This window comes from Salmo salar, chromosome 24, assembly GCF_965601325.2.
Source record: "Salmo salar chromosome 24, fSalSal1, whole genome shotgun sequence".
Lineage (NCBI taxonomy): Eukaryota > Metazoa > Chordata > Actinopteri > Salmoniformes > Salmonidae > Salmo > Salmo salar.
The window spans coordinates 35,536,029-35,563,484 of record NC_138314.1 but is presented as its reverse complement, the minus strand read 5'-3'; positions in this window follow the sequence as shown (position 1 = coordinate 35,563,484).

Sequence of the window (27,456 nt, the reverse complement as noted above, 5' to 3'; positions counted from 1 at the left end):
TGGCTGGCTGGCTTGATCTCTCTCTCTCTCACACACACACACACACACACACACACACATACAAACGAAATAGGATATGCAACCATCACATCTGCCTACACAAACAAACACACAGTGTCATGCAGCCATACCTAGGTGCGCATGCACACACACACACACACTGAGCAAAGGTAAAAATACACTGACTGTTTATCCCGTGGGATTGTGTGATGTAAAGAGAGGAAGCAGGGTGAAGCACTCAGAACCAGCGTAGCAGCACTCACTATTCTCTGTAGACCAGCATACATTAAAACTCCACGATAACCCTACTTTTGTCCCACATTCCTTAACATCCCAGTCCTGACCCTTCTCCTCACTAATTCCATCTCCTCCTCTTCTCCTGCACCCTCTTCTCCCACTCTCACATCTTCCTGTGCTTCCTCTCATCCGCTCTCCCTTTTTCCTCCTTATTGACCTGCCTTCAGCCTCTAACAGTCACCTCAATCTGTCTTATTGACCTGCCTTCAGGCTCTGTCACCTCACTGAGTCTTATTGACCTACCTTCACCATCTAACAGTCACCTCACTGAGTCTTATTGACCTACCTTCACCATCTAACAGTCACCTCACTGAGTCTTATTGACCTACCTTCACCATCTAACAGTCACCTCACTGAGTCTTATTGACCTACCTTCACCATCTAACAGTCACCTCACTGAGTCTTATTGACCTGACTTCAACATCTAACAGTCACTCACTGTGTGTCCTTCTCTCCTTACGTCTCCTCATATTCCTCCCTCACATTGTCTCTCCTTCCTATTCTTTTCAACAACTACCAAGCAAGAGAAGGCAGCATAACATGCTAAAACGAGCAGTGTTTAGATGCCAACCTTTTCAGTTATTTGGGTTAATGAGGACATAGAGTCACAGTGAATGCACAACCAGCCCTCAGCGACCAATTACAACCAACACAGGGGTCCAAAACTTTTCTGCTGAGTGTGTGTTTGCCCTGTTGGGATGGTGGAGGCTAGTGCAGTAGCTCCCTAAGGGTCACTATGGACATTTACAGAACTAGTCAATCGCTTTGTAGGAACTCCCCTTAACAATAGAACCGCCCAGTGGTTTAAAATACTTAAGCAAAAATATTTTATCTTCTTTGGGATAGGGGGCAATATTTTCACGGCCGGATAAAAAACGTACCCGATTTAATCTGGTTACTACTCCTGCCCAGAAACTACAATATGCATATATCTAGTAGATTTGGATAGAAAACACTCTAAAGTTTCTAAAACTGTTTGAATGGTGTCTGTGAGTATAACAGAACTCATATGGCAGGCCAAAACCTGAGAAGATTCCATACAGGAAGTGCCCTGTCTGACAATTTGTTGTCCTTCTGTTGCATCTCTATCGACATTACAGGATCTGTGCTGTAACGTGACACTTTCTAAGGCTTCCATTGGCTCTCCAAAGCCGCCAGAAAGTGGAATGGGGTGTCTGCTGTCTCTGGGCATAGTATAGGAGCAGAGTTTGTGAGTGGTCAGCCTGGGGACAGTGAGACTGGAGATGCGCAGTCACGAGAACTCGTCATGTTTTTCTTTCAGTCTTTGAATGAATACAACGTTGCCCGGTTGGAATATTATCGCTATTTTACGAGAAAAATAACATTAAAATAGATTTTAAACAGCGTTTGACATGCTTCTAAGTACGGTAATGGAATATTTTGAATTTTTTTTGTCACGAAATGCACTTGCGCGTCACCCTTCGGATAGTGACCTGAACGCATGAACAAAGCGGAGGTATTTGGATATAACTATGGATTATTTGGAACCAAAACAACCTTTGTTGTTGAAGTAGAAGTCCTGGGAGTGCATTCTGACGAAGAACAGCAAAGGTAATCCAATTTTTCTAATAGTAATTCTGAGTTTAGGTGACCCCGAAGTTGGCGGATGTCAAAATAGCTAGCCATGATGGCCGAGCTATGTACTCAGAATATTGCAAAATGTGCTTTCGCCGAAAAGCTATTTTAAAATCGGACATAGCGATTGCATAAAGGAGTTCTGTATCTATAATTCTTAAAATAATTGTTAGGTATTTTGTCAACGTTTATCATGAATAATTTAGTAAATTCACCGGAAGTTTTCGGTGGGTATGCTAGTTCTGAACATCACATGCTAATGTAAAAAGCTGTTTTTTTTATATAAATATGAACTTGATTGAACAAAACATGCATGTATTGTATAACATAATGTCCTAGGAGTGTCATCTGATGAAAGATCATCAAAGGTTAGTGCTGCATTTAGCTGTGGTTTGGGTTTATGTGACATATATGCTTGCTTGGAAAATGGCTGTGTGATTATTTGTGTCTATGTACTCTCCTAACATAATCTAATGTTTTGCTTTCGCTGTAAAGCCTTTTTGAAATCGGACAATGTGGTTAGATTAACGAGAGTCCTATCTTTAAAATGGTGTAAAATAGTTGATTGTTTGAGAAAATTGAATTGTGGTATTTTAGTTGGTTTTGTATTTTGTGCCGTGCGATGCCATTGGCTGTTGGCTAGGGGTTCCGCAGGCGGAACAGGGTTCAGCTAGCGGAACGTCTGTCCTCAACAGGTTAAAGTACGACTTAAGTCATTTTTTGGGGATATGTATACTTTACTATTTATATTTTTGACAACTTTTACTTTTACTTCACTACATTCTTAAAGAAAATAATGTACTTTTTTCCCCTGACACTCAAAAGTACTCATTTTGATTGCTTAGCAAGACAGGAAAATGGTCCAATTCTGTTACGTCTATTCCCGCTTCCATGCTCCAGCGCTCAACATCGCTGGTCTACTAACCACCGGTCCTGGCAACCCATCATCGCTACTCCTGTTTTTGTATTTACTCCATGTTCGTTCCTATTAAACTCACCGACTGCACTTGCTTTCTGACTCCCTGCTTCCCCTTTACAGAATACTACCTCACAAAATGGAAGCAGCAGCCAACTGAGATATCTCCCAGATGGTTGACGAACAGAGAGACCTACTTTTCCAACACCATGACCAGCTGGCGCAACTAGAGATGGCGATGGATGAGGTCCTCCGCATTCTTCAAGGTCTAGATCTTACTCAAGGAGCGTCACCTTCAACGAGCAGAGGATCCTGTACCATGAGTTGACCCAGTGAGCCAGCACCCCAGCCCATTCAGCAGTCTGCCCAGGTCAGCGATGCCCATTTGTCCCTCCCGGACAAATATGACGGGACTCCATCCAAATGCCGTGGCTTCCTCCTCCAGTGCTCCCTCTATTTCGCTCATCAAGTGGGTGCCCCCACCACCGAGAGTTCCAAGGTTGCCACGGTTATTTCCTTGCGGGCGTTGGAGTGGGCTATCTAAGAGAGAGGAGGAGCTGGATTCCTATGGGAGGTTCATGGCTCTGTACAGAGGAGTCTTCGATCATCCACCAGAGCGCAGAGAGGGGAGTGAGTGCCTACTCCAACTCCAAGAAGGACCGCTGCGGAGTACGCCCTCACCTTCCGTACAGTGGCAGTATCCAACGGATGGAATGAGCCGGCGCTCCGCACCTTATTCAGAAGAGGATTGCGCGAAGAGGTCGAGACGGAGTTGGCATGCCGAAACGACACTCTCTCATTGGATGCACTCACCGCGATGGCCATCCATCTGGATAACCTCCTTTGGGAGCATTGGTACTCCCATCGCCTCTCTCCCTCCTTCGTTGACCATTCTGAGTCAGAGCATGAACCCGTAGAGGCAGGCCACCCACCTCCCCACGGCTGAGCGACGCCGTCGGAGACAGCTGGGGCTCTGTCCCTATTCTGGTCAGAAGGGGCACCAGCTTCAACGGTGTCCGCTACGTCCTAACCCGGAGGCCACTAGAGCAGAGGGACTGTCCCTTGATCATCGGTCTGCTGAGGTATGTGTGAGTATTCCATCATCACACTCGACAAAACCCTTTGTAGTTCCGATTTCACTAGCTGGCTGTCCCTTGTGTTGTTTCTACAGCTCTAGTGGACTCCTGTGTCTCCTCCCTGAACATAACATCATATCTGCTCTCCTGTCCATTTCTGGTTCAAGTGCTTGATAACCGACCACTGGGATCTGGGACAATCACATACACCACAGTACCATTCACCATCACCGTGGTACCCCTGCAACATGAAAGCCTTCCTTTCCTCATTATCCAGGCACCCGTACACAAAGTCATCCTTGGCCTCCTGTGGCTCCAATGCAACGACTGGTTGAAGATGATCACTGCCTGGGCAGCCAGATGTCGGAAGAGGATCTCCAACAGGGTTTCATCCACCCATCCACCTCCCCTGCTTCGGCAGGTTTCTTCTTTGTAGCCAAGAAGGAGGGGGGGTCTATTTCCGTGTATTGACTACAGAGGTCTCAATGCCATCACCACCAAGTACCACTACCCCCTCCCGTAGTTGCCGGCCACCATCGAACAGCTACTGCGGAGTGCCAACAATTTCATCCACATCCGGGAGGGGGATGAATGGAAGACTGCCTTCAGCACAATGTCTGGGCACTACGAGTACTTGGTGATGCCTTATGGATTAGTCAATGACTGGCCACTCAAGTGACCACTCAAGTGACGCACCCCTCCTAGGGACGGCATGGAAGAGCACCAGTAAGCCAGTGACTCAGCCCCTGTAATAGGGTTAGAGGCAGAGAATCCCAGTGGAGAGAGGTGAACCGGCCAGGCAGAGACAGCAAGGGTGGTTTGTTGCTCCAGTGCCTTTCCGTTCACCTTCACACTCCTGGGCCAGACTACACTCAATCATAGGACCTACTGAAGAGATGAGTCTTCAATAAAGACTTAAAGTTTGAGACCGAGTCTGCGTCTCTCACATGGATAGGCAGACCATTCCATAAAAATGGAGCTCTACAGGAGAAAGCCCTGCCTCCAGCTGTTTGCTTAGAAATTCTAGGGACAGTAGGGAGGCCTGCGTCTTGTGACCGTAGCGTACGTGTAGGTATGTACGGCAGGACCAAATCGGAAAGATAGGTAGGAGCAAGCCCATGTAATGCTTTGTAGGTTAGCAGTAAAACTTTAAAATCAGCCCTTGCCTTAACAGGAAGCCAGTGTAGAGAGGCTAGCACTGGACTAATATGATCAAACTTTTTGGTTCTAGTCAAGATTCTAGCAGCCATGTTTAGCACTGACTGAAGTTTATTTAGTGCTTTATCCGGGTAGCCGAAAAGTAGAGCATTGCAGTAGTCCAACCTAGAAGTGACAAAAGCATGGACTAACTTTTATGCATCATTTTTGGACAGGAAGTTTCTGATTTTTGCAATGTTACGTAGATGGAAAAAAGCTGTCCTTGATATGTTCATCAAAAGAGAAATCAGGGTCCAGGGAAACGCCGAGGTCCTTCACAGTTTTATTTGAGATGACTGTACAACCATTAAGATTAATTGTCAGATTCAACAGAAAATCTCTTTGTTTCTTGGGACCTAGAACAAGCATCTCTGTTTTGTTTGAGTTTAAAAGCAGAACATTTGCCGCCATCCATTTCTTTATGTCTGAAACACAGGCTTCCAAGAAGGGAAATTTTGGGGCTCCACCATGTTTCATCGAAATGCACAGCTGTGTGTCATCCGTAGCAGTGAAAGTTAATGTTAAGTTAACATTATGTTTCCGAATGACATCACCAAGCGGTAAAATATATATAGTGAACAACAGTGGTCCTAAAACGGAGCCTTGAGGAACACCGAAATGTACAGTTGATTTGTCAGAGGACAAACCATCTGCAGAGACAAACTGATATATTTCCGGCAGATAAGATCTAAACCAGGCCAGAACTTGTCTGTGTAGACCAATTTGGGTTTCCAATCTCTCCAGAAGAATATGGTGATAGATGGTATCAAAAAAACAGCACTAAGGTCTAGGAGGACGAGGACAGATGCAAAGCCTCGGTCTGACGCCATTAAAAGGTAATTTACCACCTTCACAAGTGCAGTCTCAGTGCTATGATGGGGTCTAAAACCAGACTGAAGCGTTTCGTATACATTGTTTATCTTCAGGAAGGCAGTGAGTTGCTGCGCAACAGCTTTTTCATTTTTTTTTGAGAGGAATGGGAGATTCGACATAGGCCAATAGTTTTTTATATTTTCTGGGTCAAGGTTTGGCTTTTTCAAGAGAGGCTTTATTACTGCCACTTTTAGTAAGTTTGGTACACATCCGGTGGATAGAGAGCCGTTTATTATATTCTGCAGTTTTAATGACACTTACCTTTGTCAAATAACTCAAAAAATTCAGGAGGTGCAGCTCTTTTTTCCAGATTGCACCTTCTCAGCACATGACCACATACACAGCTTCATTGCTCTGGCACCTAAGCAAAAACTAGTAACATAATACACTTTAAATATGCTATTCTGTCTTCAACGGATGAATGGGCAATAGAAACCAGATAGAAACTAATAATGGTGCATGTGACTTCAATGAACTGAATGATGAAGAGGGTGATTGAATTTGATTGAGCTGAATGATGAGGGTGAAGGGGATTATTGAATTTAGAACAACAATGGAATGATGATGAAGAATTGTGGGCGTTGTGGGTGGTGTAATATTTTTTTTTATTAAACACTTTACATGTTGCGTTTATATTTTAGTTCAGTATATTTAGTCTAGGTATAATTTTACATGCAGTGTATTGACCTTTAATTGTGCAACAAAGCATATTTAGAGAAAACATAAAAAAAGAGATATACATCGTGAATTGCCCATAAATTTGTGAGTGTGTTTGTGTGTTATGCATGTGTGTGTTATTGTGTGTAGTCGTCCTAGTCCACAGCCATTTACTCGCTTAAATACAGGCAAACTAACCCAAACAATGAAGGCCACCAAACACACACACACACACACACACACACACACACACACACACACACACACACACACACACACACACACACACAGTTCACCATGTCTGCAGGCTTGCCTCTTCTCCTCTGTCGGCATCAGTGAGCCAGTCAGTGGAGCCTGGTGCGCGTGCCATCTGTCTGCTCATTAGTGAGCACATCACAGACCCACACACAGCATGGCAGCCAGAGCAGGAGCTCCCAGACTGAGGAAAACGACCCAGGGTTCAGAAACACTCTTTAAAGCCTCCCAGTCACTGAAACCCTTTCAGAGGACCCACACAATAGAAGAGAGCGACAAGTGTCAAGGTGGCTTGTGTGTTATAGACTGATACAAGTACAAACAGACTGAGGCATGTTGGTCAAACATTTACAATACAACAATAATTTATTAAATTAGTGCAAATAAATCATTGGTGTCACATTTTTAAATAGTTGCTGCAGGTGTAACGACTCTCTAATCTTCCAAACAGCAGAACGGTTTGCCAAGTCTAGCCAGGCATACAACTGGGAAAAAGACTAGGCCTACACTCTGGTTGACTGGCGCAGGTGACACAGCTGGCAAAAGGCACCACCACTCTCTCTTCTCTGCCCACCCATCTGGAGCAGGTCTCTGAGGTAGGTGAAACTAGATATACTGCCACAGGACATACTGTACCACAATCAAGCTGGCACTGCCCCCCCCCCCCCCCCACACACACACACACACACATACACACATCTCTCCATTGTGTGCCACCGCCCACCAAGGCACACAGGTCCCTCCAGAGTTGGATAATTAGCGAGGCACAGTGCCAAGGCAGAACCAACAAACAGACAGACCTTGAGATCCAAATGGAAGCCTGGGGTAGTAATCACAGAACATAGACAAGAACAAAATAAGAGATCATCAAGGAGTGAAAAACAAAGCACGGAAGACAGCAAAAGAAAAACAGCAAGAGTGATGGGAGAGAGAGAGAGAGGGGGTGGGAGAAGGAGAGGGAAAGAGATGAAGGGAGAGAACAGATTCCTGTCTCTGAATTGTAAATGCTGTCAGAGTGCGTTCCTGTGAGATAGTGTAGCCCACAGGGCTGCCAACAGAGCAGGGCTGATACAGACCCATGGGAAGACTCCCAGCTCTTCTCCTGGGAGAATTTTAGTCGGCCTGCCTGCCAGCCACTCTGCCTCCCTGCCTGCTTCATACCTCTGTCTCCTGCCTGACTCTCAGTCTCCCTGCTTCCCTCTCTCCCTCCTAGCCTGCATGTCTTCTTCCCTACCTCCCTGTCTCTCCCAACTTGTCTCCCTCTCTGTCTCCCTGGCTACATGCCCGAATGCATAGTGCCAACTGTAACGTTTTGTGGAGGAGGAATAATGGTATGGGACTGTTTTCATAGTTTGGGCTAGGCCCCATAGTTCCAGTGAAGGGAAATCTTAACGCTACAGCATATATTGACATTCTAGACAACTGTGCTTCCAACAGTGTGGCAACAATTTGGGGAAGGCCCTTTCCTGTTTCAGCATGACAATGCCCCTTGCAGGGTCCATACAGAAATGGTTTGTTGAGATCGGTGTGGAAGAACTTCACTGGCCTGCACAGAGCCCTGACCACAACCCCATCGGACACCTTAGCGATGAATTGGAACGCCGTCTGCGAGCCAGGCCTAATCGCCCAACATCAGTGCCCAACCTCACGAATGCTCTTGTGGTTGAATGGAAGCAAGTCCCTGCAGCAATGTATCGACATCTAATGGAAAGCCTTCCCAGAAAAGTGGTGGCTGTTATAGCAGCAAAGGGGGGACCAACTCCATATTTATGGCCATGATTTTGGAATGAGAAGTTCAACGAGCAGGTGTTCACATACTTTTGGCCATGTAGTGTATTTTTGACTTTCAGGATGCATGAAATGCATCTTTCTGTTTCTCTATCAAACTGTATTTCTCTTTCATGTATGTATTCAATAGAAAATAACAGGCAACACACCACCTGACAGACTGAGAGCATGTTTACCTGAAGAACATGTGAGAGTTGAGGGTGACAGTGAGAGACAGGAAAGAGAGAGCGAGAGAGAGAGAGGGCAGAGAGAAAGAGAGCGAGAGAGAGAGGGCAGAGAGATGAGCAGTGAGACGTGACGTGGGAAAGAGGAAGGCCCCCTGAGCCATGGGTGTCCACGTGTTGCCAGGCGGCGCTCATCACTCACTGAAGCGTGTGTAATGTAGGGTGTTGAGTCATTGGCTAGGGACAATACAGATCCTTCTCAGACCAAGCCCTGCTTCTCAACCCACAGGGGTATTAGGGTGGGGGTGTGGTTACACTGAAATTATTAGCATTTTTTTCAACAGTTTACATTAGCTCACTTGTCATCACATCCTTTGTTAGATACTTCTGTGTTAATTATTAGATACTACTACACTATTGGAGCTAGGAACACAAGCATTTCGCTACACCCGCAATAACATCTGCTAAATATGCATATGTGACCAATAAAATTTGATTTGATCACATTCTAAAGACCAGATTAGCAGTCTGTCTGTCAGTTGTCTCACTCCCTGTTGCTGTGTGAGTGTGTGTGTGTGTATCTGCAATAAGGCACTAAAGTAAACTGCAAAAAATGTTGCAAAGAAATTAACTTCATGTTCTGAATACAATGCGCTATGTTTGGGGCAAATCCAACACAACACATAACTGAGTACTACTCTTCACATTTTCACGCATGGTGGTGCCGCATCATGTTATGGGTATGCTTGTCATCGTCAAGGACTAGGGAGTTTTTTAGGATAAAAAGAAACGGAATAGAGTTAAGCACAGGCAAAATCCTAGAGGAAAATCTACTTTAGGTCTGTCTGCTTTCCAACAGACACTGGGAGACAAATGCACCTTTCACCAATCATGAGGTAGGAAAATGATGTGGATATATTGAAGCAACATCTCAAGACATCAGTCAGGAAGTTAAACCTTGGTCGCAAATGGGTCTTCCAAATGGACAATGACCCCAAGCATACTTCCAAAGTTGTGACAAAATGGCTTATGGACAACAAAGTCAAGGTATTGGAGTGGCCATCACAAAGCCCTGACCTCAACCCTATAGAAAATGTGATGGCAGAACTGAAAAGGTGTGTGCCAGCAAGGCCTACAAATCTGACTCGGTTACACCAGCTCTGTCAGGAGGAATGGTCCAAAATGAACCCAACTTATTGTTGGAAGTTTGTGGAAGGCTACCCGAAACGTTTGACCCAAGTTAAACAATTAAAAGGCAATGCTAGCAAATACTAATTGAGTGTATGTAAACTTCTGACCCACTGGGAATGTGATGAAAGATATAAAAGCTGAAATAAATCTCTCTCTACTATTATTCTGACATTTCACATTCTTAAAATAAAGGGGTGATCCTAACTGACCTAAGACAGGGAATTGTTACTAGGATTAAATGTGAGGAATTGTGAAAAACTGAGTTTAAATGTATTTGGCTAAGGTGTATGTAAACTTCTGACTTCAACTGTAGATGCCATCGACCATGTCTGTAAAAATGTACCCTTCTTCAAATCCAACCGGCCAACAACACCCAGACATAAGTACATCTGTCCCCCTGCGTTTCATTACTACATTACTACCTTTCGGTTCAGAAACAATAGGAAGAAATCCTATTGTATCTGAGAGACAATGCTTGAGTACAGTGGTAATGTAAACCTTACACAGGGCACATGGGAGCACATAGGCTGCTTAGTCACACCACAGGGAAGAATAAGCATTGCAAACAAACAAACACGCATGCACACACACAATGCACAAAACACACACAATCATTAACCTACGAGCACTCACGACCAGCCAGTGTGTGTGAGCACTCGTAGAGCATGCATACCCACTTCCACAGCCCTCCCACCACATTTCATCAATCTGTTGTGAACGGGGAACTGAGGGCAATTCCACAGTAATGGGAATAATGCTTGGAGTTTTTTCACTGTAAAATGTATGCCAAACAAAATCACATTTATTTCAAACTCTATGCACAAGGACTACTTTAATGTAGTACTTAAATGTCCACTAAATTTAAAAGAAGTCATTTAGTGGAAGCATTTAAACTTACGGAATTAGGGTAAAATCTCCTTCAGGTTTTTATGCGACCACGTTTTCCAAAAATTCTGTTAAAAATCATCTCCGAATTAAGATTGAAAGATGTCTGCAGAAAGAATGGGGTGTCAGCTATGACATGGCACCTTGAGATTGAAAAATTCTATTTTGTTTGTTGAACTACAGTAAATCGGATTTAAACCTGGTAGCGGAATTACGGTAATGGAATTTCAGTGGCTTGCGAAAGTATTCACCCCCTTGGCATTTTTCCTATTTTGCTGTCTTACAAACTGGAATTAAAATGTATTTTCAGGGGTTTGTATCATTTGATTTACACAACATGCCTACCACTTTCAAGATGCAAAATATTATTTTGTGAATATTGTGAACAAACAAGAAATTAGAAAATTTGAGCGTGCATAACTATTCACCCCCCCAAAGTCAATACTTTGTAGAGCCACCTTTTGCAGCAATTACAGCGACAAGTCTCTTGGGGTATGTCTCTATAAGCTTGGCACATCTAGCCACTGGGATTTCTGCCCATTCTTCAAGGCAAAACTGCTCCAGCTCCTTCAAGTTGGATGGGTTCCGCTGGTGTACAGCAAGTCATACCACAGATTTTCAATTGGATTGAGGTCTCGGCTTTGACTAGGCCATTCCAAGACATTTAAATGTTTCCCCTTAAACCACTCGAGTGTTGCTTTAGCAGTATGCTTAGGGTCATTGCCCTGCTGGAAGGTGAACCTCCGTCCAGGTCTCAAATCTCCGGAAGACCGAAACAGGTTTCCCTCAAGAATTTCCCTATTTTTAGCGCCATCCATCATTCCTTCAATTCTGACCAGTTTCCCAGTCCCTGCCGATGAAAAACATCTCCACAGCATGATGCTGCCACCACCACGGTGTTCTCGGGGTGATGAGAGGTGTTGGGTTTGCGCCAGACATAGCGTTTTCCTTGATGGCCAAAAAGCTACATTTTAGTATCATCTGACCAGAGTACCTTCTTCCATATGTTTGGGGAGTCTCCCACATGCCTTTTGGTGAACACTAAACATGTTTGCTTATTTTTTTCTGGCCACTCTTCCATAATGCCCAGCTCTGTGGAGTGTTTGGCTTAAAGTGGTCCTATGGACAGATACACCAATCTCGGCTGTGGAGCTTTGCAGCTCCTTCAGTGTTATCTTTGGTCTCTTTGTTGCCTCTCTGATTAATGCCCTCCTTGCCTGGTCTGTGAGTTTTGGTGGGTGGCCCTCTCTTGGCAGGTTTGTTGTGGTGCCATATTCTTTCCATTTATTAATAATGGATTTAATGGTGCTCCGTGGGATGTTCAAAGTTTCGGATATTTTTTTTTTATAACCCAACCCTGATCTGTACCTCTCCACAACTTTGTCCCTGACCTGTTTGGAGAGCTCCTTGGTCTTCATAGTGCCCCTTGCTTAGTGGTGTTGTAGACTCTGGGGCCTTTCAGAACAGGTGTAAATATACTGAGATCATGTGATAGATCATGTAACACTTAAATAAAGTCCACCTGTGTGCAATCTAACTAATTATGTGACTTCTGAAGGTAATTGGTTGCACCAGATCTTATTTAGGGGCTTCATAGCAAAGGGGGTGAATACATATGCACGCACCACTTTTCCGTATTTATTTATTTTATTTTATTTTTTAACAAGTAATTTTCTTCATTTCACTTCACCAATTTGGACTATTTTGTGTATGTCCATTACATGAAATCCAAATAAAAATCAATTTAAATTACAGGTTGTAATACAACAAAATAGGAAAAATGCTAAGGGAGTGAATACTTTTGCAAGGCACTGTAGATCATGGATCCGCGATCTGTGCTACACAGAAATTCATAATTAAGAATATAACAGCACAGCAAAGCAAAGTAGAGTCCAGTAGAATAGAGTACAGTTCAAAATATTGTACTCTACTGTACTGTCACGTCCTGACCAGTATAAGGGTTATTTGTTATTGTAGTTTGGTCAGGACGTGGCAGAGGGTATTTTGTTTGTGGTTCGGGGTGGTGATTTATTTAGTAGGGTGTTTGTTTAGTTAGTTCCGGGTTTTTTGGGGTTATGTTCTATGTTTGTATTTCTGTGGTTTCTAGTCTGTTGTATTTCTATGTCTAGTTGATTGAGGTTGGACTCTCAATTGGAGGCAGGTGTTTTCTAGTTGCCTCTGATTGAGAGTCCTATATATGGGTATGTGTTTGGTTAAAAGTGTTTGTGGGAGATTGTTCTTGGATTGCTGTGTTGCCTTCAAGACTGTTATTTTGTCGTTCATCGGTTTGTTATTTTTGTATACGTGTTTGTTTTTTCCTTCTTTACCCGTCAATAAAGAAGATGAGTATACATGTCGCTGCTGTGTTTTGGTCCTCTCCTTACGACAACCGTGACAGAATCTCCCACCAATCAAGGACCAAGCAGCGGGGTAAGGAGCAGAAGAACAAATATATGGACTATCAAGAGAAATGGACCTGGGAGGAAATTCTGGACGGGGCTGGACCTTGGCACCAGGCTGGGGACTACCGTCTCCCTCTGGAAGAAATCGAGGCAGCCAAGGCGGAGAGGCGTCGGTACGAAGCTATATATGCGCCGATAAAGCACGAGAGGCATCCCCAATCATTTTTTTGGGGGGGGGGGCACACGGTTCATCGTTTTGTTATTTTTGTATACGTGTTTGTTTGGTTTTTTTCCTTCTTTTCCCGTCAATAAAGAAGATGAGTATACATGTCCCTGCTGCAATTTGGTCCTCTCCTTACGACAACCGTGACAATACCAGTGGAAGGGAGGACAGTAGCAGGTGCCCCAACTGTGGTTTGTGACTATTATGATTTCCCATTGTAGCCAAATCAGTTGCAGTAATTCCATTACATCTGTTTCTGAAATTCTGTTACAAATTACGAGTTTAATCACTTAATAATTCATAAACAAAATTGATATCAGTAAAATCACTAACTAATTGGTATGTCTACCATTACCTGTTACTTCTGTGGACTTTCATTATACTCTCTCCTCATGAGGAACAAGGCAATATCTCTTAAACTTACAGAAGATAAACAATTTCTCCAACACTAAATATAAGTGTTGATATTAGTTGGAAGGGGTCTTTACGTCAACATTATTGTGTTCTGATGTATTTTTGATATCTTATAAGCCTTTTTCTGGTAGATATTTTCTAAGACCCTTTTTCCATCTGTTTATCCAGAAATCAAAGCCTTTACCTATGCCTAATTTTTAAGATGGAAAATTGTTAAAAATGCATCTACTGGTATGCCTTCATTTCCCCAAAATATAGACTCTTAGCTTTAATTTGACACCCAAATTGATATGAACTTCACATGTTGGTGCTCATGGGTCCTTTTCTATGGAAATGCCCGAGTCAGCAGAAGCCCTCACATAAAAGAGCCATGCACTGAAGGTCACTATGATACCATCAATATTTCATAGAAAAACATTGTTTCTTCCAATTAAAAAAAAACATTCTGGTCTGTCTGATCTAAGACGGATGGAAAGGATTTCCATGGATCATTCTGAGGTGTGAGCTGGGATTCTCTGTGAGCAGAGGAGCGAGGGACGTCCAATTTAATGAGATATCAAAGCAGAGAGGAAGGAAAGAGGGATGAACAGAGGGTTGGGAAAAGGCAGCACTTGGTGGGCCAGGTAATGACAGATGGCTCTTCTGAACCCTGTTAGGTTGTGGGGGGGAACAGTTCTGAGAGGCATCTTAAAACTAAACTACAGCTAAACAAAAACTATGATGAGCGAGACTGACAGTTGTGGCAACAGGTATTATTAATAATGTTCTAATAATAAGTGAGGTATTCACTTACAAAGGTTATCTTCAAGGAAAGAGAAGAAAAGCAAAGCAGAGAGGGTGTACTTTATTGAGATAGAAAGGAACAGACACTCCCCAATGAGGAAGGTGAGCGAGTGGTGGTGAAATGAAATGCTGTGATGAGAATTTATAAAAAATAAAAAACAGAAATACCTTATTTACATAAGTATTCCGACTCTTTGCTATGAGACTCAAAATTGAGCTCAGGTGCATCCTGTTTCCATGAATCATCCTTGATTTGTTTAAACAACTTGATTGGAGTCCACCTGTGGTCAATTCAATTGATTGAACAAGATTTGGAAAGGCACATGCCTGTCTATATAAGACCCACAGTTGAGAATGGATGTCAGAGCAAAAACCAAGCCATGAGTTCGAAGGAATTGTCCTTAGAGCTCCAAGACAGGATTGTGTAGAGGCACAGATCTGGGGAAGGGTACCAAAACTGCAGCGTTGAAGGTCCCCAAGAACACAGTGGCCTCCATCATTCTTAAATGAAAGAAGTTTGGAACTACTAAGACTCTTCGTAGAGCTTGCCACCCAGCTGAACTGAGCAATCGGGGGAGAAGGGCCTTGGTCAGGGAGGTGAAAATTCTGTTTTTGCTTGGTCATTATGGGGTATTGTGTGTAGATTTATGAGGGGGAAAAAAACAATTTAATACATTTTAGAATAAGGATGTAACCTAACAAAATGTGGAAAAAGTCAAGGCGTCTGAATACTCTCCAAAGGCACTGTATATACAGAATACTGTATAAATGTGACAGTAGAAACCATATTGATCTAGGTTTAGTTTGAGCAGAGAGAACTCACCCATAACTCGAGGCCCATGGATAGAAGGCAAGGAGACACAGAAACTGTGTGTGTGGCTGAGACAGAGGAAGCCTTAATGGGCTTAGAGAGGAGGACAGGAGGCGAGCCAGGGAGGGGTCGAATATGGATGGGGCTGTCAGTGGACTGTCTATTTTCACTGCAAAGGAACTTGCCATTGAGTATGTGTCAGCAGCAGAGGTACACAGATATGGTGTATGTGTGTGATGAGATTGGGGATGGTGGGTGATGGAGTAGAATATTTCAGTTTAGCCTCCACCCAGCCAGAGGTCACCAGTGGACTGACACAAGGTCATATCTGGGATGTCACAGCTACACCTGGGAAGAGGGAAGAGTGGGCCTGCTCAGTGATACTAAATACTACCCATTCTCATTGCAACATTTGGGGGGTAACATTTTCTCTGGGTCAGCTACGTCCTACCAATATGTCTGGCATCTGTCTCTAGATATTGAGTTTAAAAGGGTTATGACAGTAACTAGGCAAGTGTTTTGTTTACAGTAACTATGGGCTGTCATAATGAATCCATCCAAATAGAAACCACCTGTTGTGACGTATTTCTCGTCGCTCTCCTCTGTGGTTCCAAAATAAAGGTCAGTCTTCTAGTAGGAACAGGGCTGCTTTACATAGCTAGCATTATTCTCTCTATCTGCTGCTGACACATATTCAATGGCAAGCTGCCGTGCAGTGATTTGACAGTACCTCCATGGATATTAGACCCCTCCCTGTATCGCCAGGTTGGCATGCAAACCAAAACAACAACATACGGACATCTACAATGCCTCAAATAGCTACACCCTCCAACAACCTCATCAACATACCACCAGTCATTATACTGCCATACAGTCTCTCACAGCATCAGAGGCTGGTGTAAAATAGAGCATCAACCATAGAGATGTGCCTCTGAATCTCACACACACCACAGTGGTCTGTAGATGTATGTCATACAGAACGTACACTGTGGTGCAGAGTAAATGTAGGACAGATAAGAGGTGTGTGTGTGTGCGTGTATGAGTGAGTGCATAAGTGTGCAAAGTGTGCGTGCAGGTGGATGCATGGCGACTCTCCCTGCAGTGTGAATGAAGGCTAATAGGTCTGTTAGTCAGTGGGGTGTGTCAAGGTCATTTATGAACACTAACTGGAGAAAAGTGAAACCCAAACTCTCTCTTCACCTCCTTTACCAGATTGATCCTGATTACATTTCAAAATAAACAACTCTCTGGGAAAAGAAAGGCGCAGGGGGTTGTTTCATGAATAACAACTCATGGTGTGATCGTGGTAATGTACAGGAACTCAAGTTATTTTGTTTCCCCGATCGGGAATACCTCACCATTAAATGCTGAACGCATTGCCTCCCGAGATAACTATCTTTGCTCATCGTCACTGCCGTGTTTATTCCAAGCCAACACCGCAAAAATTGGAACTCTCAAGGAACTACACTGGACTATGTGCAAACTGGAAACCGCATTTCCTGAGGCCGCATTTATTGTAGCTGGGGACTTTAATAAAGGAAATCTGAGGAAAACGCTACAGAAATTATATCAACACATCTTCTGCACTACACGTGCATCACAAACTCTTGATCATTGCTACTTTCCCTTCCGGCACGGCTACAAGGATCTCCCCCGCACTCCCTTCAGCCTCTACTCTGCTCCTCCTGACCTATAGGCAGAAACTTAAACAGGAAGCACCCGTGGTAAGGACTGTTCAACGTTGGTCTGACCAATCGGAACCTTCAGTTTGCTACAAGATTGCTTTGATCACGCAGACTGGGAAATGATCCGGGTCGCCTCTGAGAACAGTGTCGACGTATACACTGACTCAGTGACGGGGTTCATCAGGAAGTGCATAGAGGATAGTGTTCCCACTGTGACGATTACAACTTATCCAAACCAACAACCGCGGCTAGATGGCAGCATTCACCCAAAACTGAAAGTGGGAACTTGGACGTGTACAAACATACCTGCTATGACCTCTGTAAGGCAATCAATGAGGCGAAACGACAGTACAGGGACAAAGTGGAGTCGCAATTCAACAGCTTAGACACAAGAAAGATTATAAAGGGAAAGCCAGCCACGTTGCAGACACCGATGCCTCTCACTGGATAAGTTAAACACCTTCGCCTGCTTCGAGGAAAACAACATTGAGAGCAGGGGTGCGTGCTCAGCCCCCTCGTGTACTCCCTGGTCAACCATTGACTGCGTGGCCACTCAAGTCTCCAACTCAAATCATCAAGTTTTCTGATGACACAACAGTGGTCACCTTTTAAATCCACTTCAATCGGTGTAGATGAAGGGGAGGAGCCAGGTTAAATAAGGATTTTTAACCTGTTGGGTCTAGGGGGCAGCATTTGCACGTCTGGATAAAAAAAATGTACCCGATTTAATCTGGTTACTAATCCTACCCAGTAACTAGAATATGCATATACTTATTATATATGGATAGAAAACACTCTAAAGTTTCTAAAACTGTTTGAATGGTGTCTGTGAGTATAACAGAACTCATTTGGCAGGCAAAACCCTGAGACATTTTCTGACAGGAAGTGGATACCTGATGTGTTGTATTGACTTTAAACCTATCCCATTGAAAAACACAGGGGCTTAGGAATATTTTGGCACTTCCTATTGCTTCCACTAGATGTCACCAGCCTTTACAAAGTGTTTTGAGTCTTCTGGAGGGAGATCTGACCGAACAAGAGCCATGGAACGATGATGTTCCATTAGACACCTGGCGCGCGAGTTCATGTTGGGTACCCTCGTTCCAATACGTTATAAAAGAGTATGCATTCGTCCACCTTGAATATTATTCATGTTCTGGTTAAAAAAGGCCCTAATGATTTATGCTATACAACGTTTGACATGTTTGAACGAACGGAAATATATTTTTTCCCCTCGTTCATGACGAGAAGTCCGGCTGGCTTACATCATGTGCTAACGAGACGGAGATTTTTGGACATAAATGATGAGCTTTTTTGAACAAAACTACATTCGTTATGGACCTGTGATACCTGGAAGTGACATCTGATGAAGAGAATCAAAGGTAATGGATTATTTACATAGTATTTTCGATTTTAGATCTCCCCAACATGACGTCTAGTCTGTATCGCAACGCGTATTTTTCTGGGCGCAGTGCTCAGATTATTGCAAAGTGTGATTTCCCAGTAAGGTTATTTTTAAATCTGGCAAGTTGATTGCGTTCAAGAGATGTAAATCTATAATTCATTAAATGACAATATAATATTTTACCAATGTTTTCTAATTTTAATTATTTAATTTGTGACGCTGACTTGACTGCCGGTTATTGGAGGGAAACGATTTCCTCAACATCAATGACATAGTAAAACGCTGTTTTTGGATATAAATATGAACTTGATAGAACTAAAAATGCATGCATTGTCTAACATAATGTCCTAGGAGTGTCATCTGATGGAGATTGTAAAAGGTTAGTGCATCATTTTAGCTGGTTTTATGGTTTTGGTGACCCTGTCTTTGACTTGACAAAACATTACACACAACTCTTGTAAATGTACTGTCCTAACATACTCTAAATTTATGCTTTCGCCGTAAAACCTTTTTGAAATCGTAAAACGTGGTTAGATTAAGGAGATGTTTATCTTTCAAATGGTGTAAAATAGTTGTATTTTTGAAAAATTTGAATTTTGACATTTATTTGGATTCAAATTTGCCGCTCTTGAAATGCACCTGCTGTTCATGGAGTGCACCACGGGTGGCACGCTAGCGTCCCACCTAGCCCCAAGAGGTTAAGCCTTGACAGTTGAGACATGGATTGTGTATGTGTGACATTCAGAGGGTGAATGGGCAAGACAAAGATTTAAGTACCTTTTGTGTGTGTCAAGAACTGCAATAGTGCTGTGTTTTTCACACTCAACAGTTTCCCGTGTATATGAAGAATGGTCCACCACCCAAAGGACATCCAGCCAACGGGAGGCCAGTGGTCGAAAACGGGTCATTGATGAAAGAGGACAAAGGAGGCTGACAAATTGTGTAGAGCAACAAACGGCTACAGTTAGTCAACTGACAGTCCAGGACAACATTGGTGCCCAAAGAGCCATAAAAGAATGCACATCTCGTCGTACCTTGACACGAATGATGTATGGCAGCCGACGACCTTACAGAGTTCCACTTCTTTCAGCAAAAAACAAGAAACTGCAGTTGCAGTGGGCTAAGAAACGAAAACACTGGACACTGGAGAACTGAAAAAGCATTGCCTGGTCTGATGAAACCCGGTTACTACTGTGTCACGCTGATGGACTAGGGTATGGAGAAATCCACATGAGTACATGCATCCATCCTGTCGCGTGTCAACATTACAACATTACAGGCTGGTGGTGGTGGTGTGATGGTGTGGGTTGTGTTTTCATTGCACACATTGGGCCCCTTGATAAAAGTGGAGCAACGTTTGAATGCCGCAGGATATCGGAACATCATTACCAATCAGGTGTATCCCTTCATGGCAGCAGTGTATCCATCTGCAAATGTATTTTCTCAGCAGGATAATGCCCCATGCCACAAGGCTAGGATTGTCCAGGAATGGTTACACAAACAATTCAGCTTACTGCAGTGGCCTGCCCAGTCACCAGATCTCAATCCAGTTGAGCATCTGTGGGATGATATGGAATGAGCTATTCAGAGTAGAGATCCACTACCAGCCAACTTCACACAACTGTGGGAAGCATTGGAGTCAACATGGGCCAGCATCCCTGTGGAACGCTTTCAACACCTTATAGAGTCCATGCCCCAACGATATGAGGCTGTTCTGAGGGTAAAGTGGGGGGGGGGTTCCACTCAGTATTAGGAAGGTGTTCCTAATGTTCTGTACACTCAGTGTATATTTATATTCCGGACTCTGACATTGTTCAATTTGATATTTCATAATTTCTTTATTTTGACTTTTTGGATTATGTGTTGTGTATTGCCAGGTATTATTACTGCACTGTTGGAGCTAGAAAGACATGCATTTCGCTGCACCTGTGATAGTATCTGCAAATCTGTGTACATGACCAATGCATTTTTATTTGATATGACACTTCCTTCCATACTCTCCTTAAATGTGTGATGCTAGATCAGTGAAATACTAGGCCTATTTTAGATGCTTGTTTGGAGGAAAGTGTATGCATGGAAAAAGTAATGCTGTGTTTATTTCCATTTCCTTCTTCTCACAGAAAAGTTAGAATTTGGGATTTGAAGAATTGGATTTCAGTACATTTTCACCTGCAGGTTCTGACAGCTTCTTATCCAGCTGTATCCAACACAGCACAGCAAAGTTGGCCTACAGTGGACCAGACCATTACCATACCAGAAGATATCTATCCCCGGGTGTAAAGTTGACCTGCCATGTGGGAGGAAGATGAGCCAATGTCCCTCAAATGTCCTTTGAGGTGACACTCACTCTCTCAGGAAGTGAAAATTGATAACTGTGTTTTTGTGTCACATAATTCCTGTCACTGACCAACATGTGACATTGCTATTTTATCAGACATAACTAAAATGCATTTTCACCACATGAAAGGAACTACTAAGGCTGTTCTGTCAAAACAGGAAAAATATTGTTCATGCGTACATTCTTGCTTATATGTGTTTCCTGAATGTATGTGTTAGTGCCTGCATGTGGTCTTTAAAAAATATATTTGTTTAGTATATTGTGTGTGTGTGTGTGTGTGTGTGTGTGTGTGTGTGTGTGTGTGTGTGTGTGTGTGCAAAAAGTGACAGTCAGGGGCATACTAGTAATTACAGTCTCTAAAGGCACTGTGCCGATTGGGATGAAGTGAAACAAACAACATATGTACTGGCCACTACCACTGCTATACTAGAAAATAAACATTACGAGACACAATGTACACAATGACAAGCCATATTGATCTTCTCTATACACTGATGGATACATACAGAGTTTACGTACAGAGCAGACCATTAACATAAGACCGGTGGAGTTTACACACCAATAGATACAACTGGGATGGCAGGCCTAAATGATATGAAACAGACAACCCCAGCAGTCAGAAATTAGCTTTTTTGCTTGTCTTAATTCTTACTGCATTTCACTCTGTGATTCAAGCCATGATTACTTTATACGCCTGAGTCACGTAGTACTGCACACACACACACACACACACACACTGTTATTGCCGTTGGGTGGAGAGGATCACGAGGGCTAATTCATTTGTCTGGCTCGTGCATGCAAAACATCAACCACACAGGACGGAGAGGACAGGAAAGGAGGGGTAGCAAAGGGAGTCGATGGCTAACGATACCGGCTTTCAAGGACTGTCTGCACATGAGGGATCAGAAAAAAACATGGAGGGTAGCTAACTGGAGTAGAATAGAATGAAACTATCGTATGTCAAACCCCTCCAAGCTGACGAACACAGCAACACTGTCACAGGTGAATCAGAAGGAGAACTGACATGAATACTAATGCGCTTCCTGTTGACCCCTTGACCCCTAAGCTTGTATGACCAAAGGCATTGTGGAGAAGTGCTTAGGGAACAAGATAATACAATGTTACAGCTCTCATTCATTAGAAATCCACTGCCCACTACTGACCCATCCTCTATCAGCATATGTTTAGCCGCAGTTATACCCAGGTGTATGAATTCTGTATGAATGAATGACGTATTACCAGGGTTGGGTAAGTTACTTTCTAAATGTAATCTGTTTAAGTTACAAGTTACCTGTCCAAAATTGTAATCAGTAACGTAACTTCTGGATTACTCAAACTCAGTAACGTGATCTGATTACGTTCCGTTACTTTTAAATTACTTTCCCCTTAAGAGGCATTAGAAGAAGACAAACACGTATGTTACCAATTGAACGACATCTATTGCAGGATAAATCCATGTTAAAGTTTACATTGCTGGCCATTTATGGATGTTCAATTTTACTTCATTGGTTGGTTATGTAGATTTCTTCTAACCTAACCCATCACTTTCTACTACATATAATACAATTAAATTATATCTTTACATTAAAAACCAAAGTCTATCAGAATTCTAGTTATTCCAATAAATGTTATACACCTTGATCTTCAGGAATAGGACTGGAAATAGGGAAGTATAGACTAGCCAAATTGTTTTACCTGAGCATGACCCAAAAACAAATGTCATATTCGTGTATGTAGGTGGCAGGGAAGTCAGGCGCAGGAGAAACCAAGTTGGTTAAATATGGAGTATTTAATGAAAAACAAACTCCAAAACCAAAGTACAAAATAAAATGGGTAAAGGATACCCGTCGCACACCGATACACAAACCCACGTAACATAACATACAAACAATCACCGACAAGGACATGAGGGGAAACAGAGGGTTAAATACACAAGTAATTAATGGGATTGGAAACAGGTGTGATGGAAGACAAGACAAAACCAATGGAAAATGAAAAACTGATCAATGATGGCTAGAAGACCGGTGACGTCGACCGCCGAGCACCACCCGTGCAAGGAGGGGCGACAACTAAGGACTTATTAGCCTTGTCCTACTCTGTTGTTTACGATTTTGTTGTCATGGAGGACTGATTGGGCTCATTGATTCGAGTTGAAAAATAAATGCTGCGCTCATGGAATGGCATGCTTTGCTAAGAGTGTGCAAAGCTGTCATCAAGGCAAAGGGTGGCTACTTTGAAGAATCAAAAATCAAAAATATATTTTGTTAACACTTTTTTGGTTACTACATGATTCCTTATGTGTTATCTTCACTATTACTCTACAATGTAGAAAATAGTCAAATGAAGAAAAACCCTGGAATGAGTAGATGTCCAAACTTTTGACTGGTACTGTATATATACTGCTCAAAAAAATAAAGGGAACACTTAAACAACACATTCTAGATCTGAATGAAAGAAATCATCTTATTAAATACTTTTTTCTTTACATAGTTGAATGTGCTGACAACAAAATCACACAAAAATAATCAATGGAAATCCAATTTATCAACCCATGGAGGTCTGGATTTGGAGTCACACTCAAAATTAAAGTGGAAAACCACACTACAGGCTGATCCAACTTTGATATAATGTCCTTAAAACAAGTCAAAATGAGGCTCAGTAGTGTGTGTGGCCTCCACGTGCCTGTATGACCTCCCTACAACGCCTGGGCATGCTCCTGATGAGGTGGCGGATGGTCTCCTGAGGGATCTCCTCCCAGACCTGGACTAAAGCATCCGCCAACTCCTGGACAGTCTGTGGTGCAACGTGGCGTTGGTGGATGGAGCGAAACATGATGTCCCAGATGTGCTCAATTGGATTCAGGTCTGGGGAACGGGCGGGCCAGTCCATAGCATCAATGCCTTCCTCTTGCAGGAACTGCTGACACACTCCAGCCACATGAGGTCTAGCATTGTCTTGCATTAGGAGGAACCCAGGGCCAACCGCACCAGCATATGGTCTCACAAGGGGTCTGAGGATCTCATCTCGGTACCTAATGGCAGTCAGGCTACCTCTGGCGAGCACATGGAGGGCTGTGTGGCCCCCCAAAGAAATGCCACCCCACACCATGACTGACCCACTGCCGAACCGGTCATGCTGGAGGATGTTGCAGGCAGCAGAACATTCTCCACGGCGTCTCCAGACTCTGTCACGTCTGTCACGTGCTCAGTGTGAACCTGCTTACATCTGTGAAGAGCTCAGGGCGCCAGTGGCGAATTTGCCAATCTTGGTGTTCTCTGGCAAATGCCAAACGTCCTGCACGGTGTTGGGCTGTAAGCACAACCCCCACCTGTGGACGTCGGGCCCTCATACCACCCTCATGGAGTCTGTTTCTGATCTTTTGAGCAGACACATGCACATTTGTGGCCTGCTGGAGGTCATTTTGCAGGGCTCTGGCAGTGCTTCTCCTGCTCCTCCTTGCACAAAGGCGGAGGTAGCGGTCCTGCTGCTGGGTTGTTGCCCTCCTACGGCCTCCTCCACGTCTCCTGATGTACTGGCCTGTCTCCTGGTAGCGCCTCCATGCTCTGGACGCGACGCTGACAGACACAGCAAACCTTCTTGCCACAGCTCGCATTGATGTGCCATCCTGGATGAGCTGCACTACCTGAGCCACTTGTGTGGGTTGTAGACTCCGTCTCATGCTACCACTAGAGTGAAAGCTCCGCCAGCATTCAAAAGTGACCACAACATCAGCCAGGAAGCATAGGAACTGAGAAGTGGTCTGTGGTCCCCACCTGCAGAACCACTCCTTTATTGGGGGTGTCTTGCTAATTGCCTATAATTTCCACCTGTTGTCTATTCCATTTGCACAACAGCATGTGAAATGTATTGTCAATCAGTGTTGCTTCCTAAGTGGACAGTTTGATTTCACAGAAGTGTGATTGACTTGGAGTTACATTGTGTTGTTTAAGTGTTCCCTTTATTTTTTTGAGCAGTGTATAATTTATAAATCCAAAAATAAATGCAGCAACTACAGATTGCCCCTTTAAGTCTATCAAAGTGTACAAGTTTGAGCATGTGTCCATTAGGCCTATGGATTTATTATCAGCATGAATTAGATTGAGCAATAAAAGCCCCACTTTTATTCCATAGGCTTGGATTCGCACTAAGCAGCTGTTGCGAGCGCATTTTTCAATGCCTGTCAACTGGTTTCAAAAACAATGATTGATAGGCAGCTTAAACTTCTGGAATATTACAGTTACCGTTTTTTTGTAATCCCTTACATGTAACGGATTACATGTAATCCGTTACTCCCCAACCCTGCGTATTACAGTGATACGTAAAGGTTTATTACAGTCAGTTCACACTGAAGCCAACGCAGCCAATTGAAACGGAAGGGGGGATGGACCACTGTCATGTAAAGAATGAATATTTACAAATCAACTGGTATACAGAATAAACCAACATTCTTGAAAATGTACAGACTCATTCTTTGATCACAAATCAAAATACAAAATCAAAAGTCCTCTAAGTTAAGAAACAATGTTTTTGTCCTCCAATTCAAGTAAATGTCCAGTAAGAATTCCAAATAACAAGACAAAATAAGGATTGTCATTACCAGTTCAGTTAGTCTGTGAAATTACCCAAAGGAGAAATAGTCCACAGAGGAGAAAGACTAAACATACAAGTAGGCCTTCAAAATAGCCTTCCACACATTAGTTCTTGGAAGTCAATAGTCCACAAAAGGAAACTTCATAAACAATACAATATTCCTTAGAAGTCTTTGAGAAAGTTATCACTCGTATGATGTGAGATGACTAGGCTTTTAAACCCTAAACAGTAACTTAGTTACCAAACATTTCTGACCAAAATGTGCAGTCACTCAAACAAGGGCAAAGTCTAGTTGCCAAACGTTGTCAAACATTGCAGATAGAAATGCCATCTATAGAGCAAACATGATTCCTTGTTCTACATGTCGGGGAGGCATGTTTGTTTTACATAACATATGTAGAACAAACATAACATTCTATCTGAACGTTCCAAAATGTTGTGTCCTGCTGAACGTGCCCCAGGAATTGACTATGGGTGTGGTTAGGGAGTGGCCAGGGTGGAGCCCACAGCCTATACACCTCTCAGAGAACCACGGAACCTTGTAGGTTACATGTTTCTACTATTACCAAGTATTCTTCAAATCCATGAGGCATTGCTTACTGTATATGTCAACTTCCTTTCTTTTCATAGAACTATCAGGGTCTAAACTGTGAAATAGATGTAAAGCTTGATTATCAATGTCTGATTGTCATTCTCAACCTACTGTCAGCCACATCCTCTCCTCACCTGAGAAGGGTGTAATTGCAGACTGCAATTAGGGGTGTTTTCTAATATTGGGCGTTTCTTGATATCAAGATACACCCATTGATACTCGCAATTAGTCCGTGGCCGTTTCGTTCACATCGCCATTGGTCCGTGGTGAATGAAACGACCAAGGAGCAATGGCAATAATCAATGGGTGTAACTTGATATCAAGAAACGCCCGATATCAGAAAACACCCCTACAGTTGTCAACAACTGTTGTCCCTGACATGAAAGAAACAGCCACGGACCAATGGTGAGCATCAATGGGTTTCTCCAGTGTAGCTAAGCCTAACCCTTTTCCTTTTCCTAATCTTAATATAATTTTGCAAACCTGCTACACTAATTCGCCTAACCTGCCAGGTTAATTATCCTAACCTGATTTGTAAACAAATCATCTGTGTCGAGAAACCATCAGTCTCATAACATTGGAACTGACCAATGGCACGTATCAATGGGTGTTTCCTGATATCAGGGAACACCCACATCAAGAAACACCCCGAATTGAGGTCTGCAATTACACCATATTCCCTCACCTGGCAAGACATCTCCACCTTGATGCCAGCAGGTGGCGTCAAATCCATTCTCACCCACTGACACCGTCAACAACAAGGCCCCTATGCAGGGTCCCACTCACCACACACATGCTACGGTTAGAAACAGTGCCGCTACATTGTCACTACAGCTGCCATGTACAGGGTGTTGATGTCTCATACTAATATAAAGGGATCATATGCTACAATGACTTCCCATTTGATTCACACGGTGAAGTAAATAAATTCAAACAGTGTGTGGCGTGCAGCAATACAAGGTGACAGCTACGACCTAATAGATCAAATGCACCACATGGCTTCATCTGAACTGTGTGTTGTAGATTGTGTTGAACTTTACAGCGATGTGTTCTTAGATGACATAACACTGGCACATCCACACAGAGCTCTACAATCCTGCATCTGAAAAAACACCATCTGCAAGCACGGGCAGTTGTTTTTTGTTGTTGTTTTTTTACCTTTATTTAACTAGGCAAGTCAGTTAAGAACAAATTCTTATTTTCAATGACGGCCTAGGAACAGTAGGTTAACTGCCTTGTTCAGGGGCAGAACGACAGATTTTTACCTTGTCAGCTCAGGATTCGATCTTGCAACCTTTCGGTTACTAGTCCGATACTC